Here is a 7,446-nt window from a genome sequence, read left to right on the forward strand (position 1 = left end):
GCGCCAAGATCCCTGCGTTCGATCCAACGGCAACAAGGGCATTCCGCGTTATCTTTTTCGTTCCTTTTCTTGTCCGGCCGAGGGAAGAATTAGATTTTTTTAAAGAAAAATCAAAGAATTTGTTGGGTCTCCTTTTTTTGTAACTAGATGATGCCCTGCGCGTTGTTGCGGAAACCTTGGTAAAACGTATGCATAAATAGACGCTAAAAAAACTAAAACTATTACAAAAAAGAAGCTCTCACGATGTATTTTGAAAACAACAAAGTATATGAAGCATGTGAAAAAATGTTATATAAAAAGAACAATTTATTGGATTGAAGTCAAACGTGGTGCCTATTTTTAATCAAAAAATGTGTAACATGACCTATATATATTTGCTCCAATCGAACAACATACAAATATATGCAGGTCATGCTGCAAAAATGTGTAACATGACTGTCTATGCCCGCATATAAATAAGTGGAGCAAATTAACATGCATGGTTGCATGAATAGATAAGTGCATAAATTATAACTTATGACCACATGCATGATTTGATGATGTAGCATAGTTGCATGAAGAGAAAAAATAGATAATGGATTGCAACTATATATATTTAAGAATAGAAGATGTAGTAGGAGGCCCAGCCCAACCGACCTTCACCGGAGACGACAGAGCCCAAAGGGAGTGCGTGTGCGTGCGCTTCTCTCAGCGCTGAATCCTATTTGGCGCCTTAAGGGCCCGTTTTAGTTGTTCCCGCAATCGGGTGCATAAGAAAAGCGGGTGAACCAGGATTCGAACAGGCAACCTCCTGCTTCACAGTAAACACATCACTAATCACCACGCTAGCAAGCCTAATGTGGTTATGTGCATCTTTCTTGTTCTTTTCTTCCTTGTCTTTTCTTTTTTCTTTTTCCTTTTTCTTTTTCTTTTTTCCATTTTTCGTTTTTCTTTTTTCTCTTTTTCTTCCTGGGTTTGATGCAAAATCGATGAACTTTTTTTCAAATTCGATGAAATTTATATTTCAAATTTTAGTGAACTTTGTCTCAAATTCGATGAACTTTTTTTTAAATCAATGAATTTTTTTAAAAATCTCGATGAACTTTTTTGAATCTGGAGGAACTTTTTTCAAGCTCGATGAACTTTTCTGAAACACGATGAGCTTTTTTCTCAAATTCATTGAACTTATTTTTAAAGTCGATGAACTTTTTTCTAAGACAAGAGTACATACAGTAGCAAACCGGTTTTTTCTAAGAAAAATAGTCTGTACTGTGGCAGTTTTTAGAATGAAGAAAGGAAGATCAAGCGGGAGCCAGCGATCGAGCTGGCAGCGATAGCCAGCGATCAAGCGAGCGGCAGCAGCCAGCGTTCGCTGCTGGGCCAGGCCCATGCTAGTGACACAGTGGGCGCTGGAATCGCCAGCGGGCGCTGAAGGCGCCAAGGAGGAGCTCTCGGGCGGCGGCGGCAGCAGCAGCAGCAGCAGCGAGCGGCAAATCGCCTGCGGCGAGGGCGCGCGACCGAGGCGTCTTGAGCCCGCGCCATCCGGGTTCGTTCAACCAGAGGTACTCTCTGCTCATACCCCGCTTCCCGCTACTCGATCCATCATCCTGCTCTGGTGATGGGGTTATCTACTTCATCCAGTCCATTGTATCGCGGGGCACAATTTTCTTGTTCTTTCCCCTCGTCTTCTGATAAGGTTTTCACCGATTCTATTAAAGCTTTATGCCATTGAGGAACACAGTTGTCTCTTGTCAGTGCCCTAAGTTCGTGACAAAATTTGTTGGATGCTTCCATCGCATTTCTTGTCTAGCCAACACGAATCGAGTAGTACTTTACTGTATGTAGGTTGCTGTATTTTTGGCTGCAGGTCCTCACACACCACCTGCTCGACCGAGTTCCAAAGATAGGGATGTTCAGGTCCAAGAGCGAGAGGCATGGCAGCACCGGTGACATGATCAGCGCCCTCCCTGACGACCTGCTCCACCATGTCATGTCCTTCCTGACGCCGTGGGAGATTGTTCAGACATGCTTGCTCTCAAGGCGGTGGCGAAATGTCTGGGTATCGGCAAGGTGCCTCAGCATCGACTCGGACCAGTTCAGCACCTTGAGGCAGCTCAAGAAGTTTCTTGACAATTTGCTTTTGGACCGCGGGTACACAGCGCTCCACACGTTCTGGCTCCGCATCAACTTTGGCATATTTTATCCCGATTCTATAGATGACCCCCGGCCTCTGCATCTGGGTGATGCATACGGCCATTTTATTAATTATTCTCACAAGACCTTACAAGGTAATACAACAGCAAGACTAAAGCCACCGTCTAAGCAACAACTGTCACTACGCCTATCCAAATGATGAAGGGGCGCTGATAGTCTGGGCCTAATACCAAACAGACATCGCAGCCAAACCTAAACATCTAAGACCTGAGGTCCCAACCAGGACGCCTGCCTGGTATGGGGCACCTACCAGTCCAGCGCACTTCTCAACCAGGACGCCTGCCGGGTATGAGGCCGCCGCAGCCACCTGCCACGAGTCCATCTTTAGAGCTGTACTGTTGCATCTACCATGCCAGATCTCTCTGCCATCGACATCACCACGACGCCAGACAGCGTCGTCCTCCTGCACGAGTCCATCCTCCCACATCGAACTCCGAATCTGCACTGCGCCACGCCGTCAAGATCCGTCGCCATCAATGCATGGATGAAGCACCGCTCCACCAAAGAAACCGTCCACTGGTCCCGCGAAGCAAGGCGCAGCACCAAGTAGAAGGCCGAAGCGCACCGCCACCACGCCACCAGCAGCCCCGCCACCAAGAGTTGTTCCCAGCCGCCGCCTTCAAGAAGGAGCACGACACCAGGGTGCCGTCGACGCCCAGACCAGGGGAACAAAAGCTTTCGCCATAGCTCGAGGAGGAGGCGGAAGGGAGAGGATCCAGCTCAAAGCCTTCAGGAAGGGGATCGGCGCCAAAGGCGTCGACTTTGGGGAGGCTGCCGCGCCAGCCAGGGGTTTCCCCCGGAACCTCACCCGCACGCCAGATCCGCCAGGCCGGCCATAGGGGCAAGGACCGGCGCCAGCACGGATCGGGACAGATCGAAGCAGGGGCGGATCTTCTACATGGAGCCATGACAGATTGCGAGGAACCGCCACTGCGCCAGCGTCCGCAGCCCCCACACCGCCCGCGACCGTGGGAGGCTGCCCACCAGAGCCCGCCGGCTGCACCGCGCCCATCGGCCGGGGCCGCCGCCCCAGGGAGCTAAGGCCCTCTGAGAGGAGGCGCCAGATCCCGCCGCCACCATCATTGGGGCCGAGAACCCTCCTCGGAGGCCCTCAGGCGGCGGCGGAGGGAGGGGAGGCGAGGGGGAAGCGCGGCGCCTTGGTGGTGAAGAGATCGCTCGCGACAGTCTCTCCCAAACGACGCCTCCAAGGAGGTCACGACGTAGACGCCGCCGCCGCCCGCTTCGGAAGACCGAGGCAAAGATTTTCATCCGGAGAGCCAAATCCGTCATGATGTCGACGGAGCTCCACAACGACGCCTCCAAGAAGGTAGACGACGCCAGTAGCGCCGCCGTCGTCGGCCTGACCTTGGTCAAGGCAGTGCTTTCCCCGGAGCTCCTCGCCATATAACAGAACTTGCGGATCCAGAGCACCGGATGGCGTCGGGAACTCCCAGATCCGTCGCCGCCTAGCTCTGCAGACCGCAACCACCACCAGTCAGCACCGTCGCGTCCAGCTCCTCGTCCGCCACCTCGCCTGCATCGCCTTGAGCGGCCCCTGCAGGACCGCGCACCCCCGGCACGCCAAGACGCGACCCCGCCGCCGAAGCTCGCCGCCGAGCCCCTTCCACGCCCGCAGCGACCGCGCCATAGAAACCGCCCCGCCGCCGCCGTCGCCATCGGGCTTTGCCTGGCGACGACCTCCGGCGGCGGCGAGGGGAGGTGGGGAGGCAGGGGAGGTCCCCCGGCGGCTGGATCTGGGCGCCCCGGTGCGGCCGCAGGAGCCGCACGGGATGCCCTAACTTGGAAGAGTTAGAGCTGATATGCTGTTTTGTTAACATCATCAAGTTTTCCTCTACCAAACTTCAGAGATTGACTGTTACCACTACTGATGATCGTTCAATATCTTGCTTGGGCTTTGAAGATATGGTAATAGATATGCTAAAGTTAGTTTCCTTAGACATAAAGGAGGTTCCTGATAGAAATCTGTATTTCGTGGATGTGTCATCGTTGGAAACTGCCTCAGTTTGCATTGATGAATCCTCTTTCGCAAGTTCTCAAGTCGACTGCAATGTTCTCAGTGCTCTTTCAAACGTCACCAGCTTGAGGTCGCTGTCTCTAACTGTCCGTCACAACGTATGCTTCCTGCGCTGGATTTTACATTGACTGATATGTTCAATTTAGGCATATTTTACATTTTGGGTGTTTTGGCAGGTGGCAATAAAGGTATTGGAGAGGGATGTGCTAAGGTGTGCTACATTCAACAGCCTGACAAATCTATCGCTTGGTGAATGGTGCTTGGGCTCTGGCTGCAGTTCGTTACTTCACTTGCTTCAACGATCGCCTAAAATACAGAAACTTATCCTGCATCTTACACATGTGAGTTTTCCGTTTTCCGATGTGGATCATTATTTTTTTGCAGATGAAGCTAATGCACAAGTTTTTCTTGTCAGGTTGGTGCTTCTCAGTGTGATCACCCTGAACAACATGCTGTTGTAGTAGGAGATCCAACCTGCAGTGAAACACAAAGACCATTCGGTTGTGAGAATCTTAAGAAAATCGAAATCAACTGCCCACTAGGTGATAAAAGAATCCACGTCATTGTGAGGATCTTGTATGAGAACATTAACTCTCCGACAGAAATTAATATCACGAGCCATTAGCTATTTATAGGGGTCAGCATGTACGGTAAGTTTTCTACAGCCCAACTAGCAACTATGCCAGTAATATATTGATTTTTTTGTATGCTTTTACAGTTGGACCAATAACACCATTTCCACTTGTAGCTGACACTGGATTTTCATGGCGGTGGTCATCAGACTATGGACTAAAAGTGTTTCTGATTCCTGCAGGACTTCTGCTCCGTTTGTGGCTTGTTTTGTTTAACTGACAATTGCCCACATGTTTGTGCTTGCTGTTATTCTTTAATTAACAACTCCCAAAAATTTATCTTTGACATTTACGGAACATCCCATAACTGTTATGGTAATTGGTTGGTACTCCCTCCGTTCCAAAATAGATGACTCAATTTTGTACCAAAGTTAGTATAAAATTAAGTCATCTATTTTGGAACGGAGGGAGTATGTGTTTATTGTAACTCGGTTATCATGTAGACATTTACATATCGATTCCTGACGAGGTATTTGAATCTTGTGAATGTCAGAAAAGTCAGTTTATTTTCTAGTAGGTAGCATGTGAGAGGCCTGTGTTTTAGGACCAACTTGTTCCGGGCTCTTAGTATTAGTTGCTTAAGCGCATTGACTAGAATTTCATTCGTTTGATTTGTTGAATGTTGTTTTGTTCACCTTCATTTGGTTCGATGATTTATCTAGTTTGTGAACAACCTTTTTTTATAAGTCTGTTGTGAATAACTTACTGATACCCCTATTGGACAATAGATTGAAAAAGCTTCTAACCGCCCGAGGATGGAATTTTGTAGTGCATGCTTCCATAATTTACTATCATGGTTGTTTATTTTCTCAAATTGTGTTTATTGGAATATGAGCTATAATGTAGCCATTATGTAGATCCAACATTAACAAAGTTGCATGAAGGGTGGAAATTGGAATCATTTCAACCATGTTTGGTTCGTTGTGACTTGTGAGAATATCACATGCTCCCATTCTCCTACATTTGATCTTTTTTTTCCAATTATCATGTTTCAAAAAATTTCAATTTCTTAGATGTTCATAAGACATGTGTCGACAACCCTAAAAAATGCAAATCCAAATCCAAATACAGATAGGGAAACAAAAAAAAGGCAAATTCAGCGTGAATACACTTGTCCTGTGAACATCCACATAAAAAATCCAGTAAATGTTGAAACATTTAAATTTTATTTTTAAAATGTGGGAGAATGGGAGCTTGTAACAAGTGGGAGCATTGCATATCTTCCCTCTGTTCATTTCCACACTCTATCACACTTTTCTGCTACAAGTGTGACACGCCATAGATTCTTGTGGTGGCCCAGTTAGTCACTAGACTTGTGATAAAAGTTGACTAAACTACGACTACTGTGTTGACCCCGTGAAGACCATGGTCTCATGGACCCGCCAAGTGAGCCTCGACAACCTTGCTTGGCGGGGTGATGTCAGCCACTCCCCGGCAAGGCACACACACTTGCCTCTTTTGAGGTGGCATGCAGATGTTCGTCAAGATCCAAGGTGGAGATAAGCTCTCTCAATAGGGAAAGTTGTCACCTCTCTGCTTGCAAGTAGTTAAGGATGGAAGCACCCTTGTTGAATACAACATCCGGAAGGAGTCCATACCTCACTTTCCCTCCTGGAGAAGTGATGGTATGCAGATCTTTGTCGAGAAAATATCAAGATGCAGATCTTTGTAAAGACACTCACTGACAAAACTGTCACACTTGAGGAGGCGTCCTTTGACACCATCGACAATGTCAAAGACCAAGATTACCCTCGAAGGGAGTTGCCTCCCAACAATGGCTTGTCAAAAGATTAAGCCCGTGTTTTCAAAAGATTCCCCCCATTGCCTTGGGGGGGGGGGGTCTCGCACTCTTGCAGAACCTTTGTCCTGGGTTATCTTGTTTGTGAAGTAAGTGGCACATCAAACTTGTGTATTGGATATTTAAATATCACATCGCCCTTTCATTGTTGAAATATCACACTGTAAAACAAAGGGTTTAGGGTTTGTGGCATACCTCCAACATGGGGGGGCCTTTGTATTATATAGGGGGTACATCATCGTGTACAAATACAATTACGATTATAATACATGTAGGCCCAGTATATACAGAGTCTAACACCCTCCCTCAATCTCAACCGTGCTCAGAAGAATTTACTAGGTTGAGATTGCGCCTACAGCCTTCAAACTGAGGAAGCGGCAGTGGCTTGGTGAAGATGTCAGCAAGTTGATCCTTTGAAGGGATGAACTTCATAAGAAGCAGCTTCTGGGCAACACGTTCTCTGACAAAGTGGTAATCAACTTCGATGTGTTTTGTTCGGGCATGGAATACATGATTTGAAGACAGATACGTAGCACTGATGTTATCACACCAAAGAACAGGAGGTTGCTCCTGAGAGATCCTCAACTCTCGAAGCAAAGATTGTATCCAAATCAGCTCAGCTGTAGCATTTGCAACGGCCTTGTACTCAGCCTCAGTGCTACTGCGGGACACTGTTGCTTGTTTCCGAGCACTCCAGGCGATCAAGTAGCACCAAGGAACACTGCATAGCCCCCCGTTGATCGCCTGTCATCGGGATTCCCAGCCCAGTCTACATCAGAGAACGCGGA

The 7,446-nt window shown here is 47.8% G+C and overlaps 1 long non-coding RNA gene across 1 annotated transcript; it reads left to right on the top strand.

Moving 5' to 3' along the window:
- Positions 1-4,350: 4,350 nt before the first annotated feature.
- On the top strand, positions 4,351-5,183 carry LOC125523928. The gene is made up of 3 exons (XR_007290482.1): positions 4,351-4,569; positions 4,644-4,878; positions 4,977-5,183. It is a non-coding gene; the product is annotated as an uncharacterized LOC125523928 (long non-coding RNA).
- Positions 5,184-7,446: the final 2,263 nt, after the last annotated feature.

Source organism: Triticum urartu, chromosome 7, assembly GCF_003073215.2.
Source record: "Triticum urartu cultivar G1812 chromosome 7, Tu2.1, whole genome shotgun sequence".
In the NCBI taxonomy this organism is placed as follows: domain Eukaryota; kingdom Viridiplantae; phylum Streptophyta; class Magnoliopsida; order Poales; family Poaceae; genus Triticum; species Triticum urartu.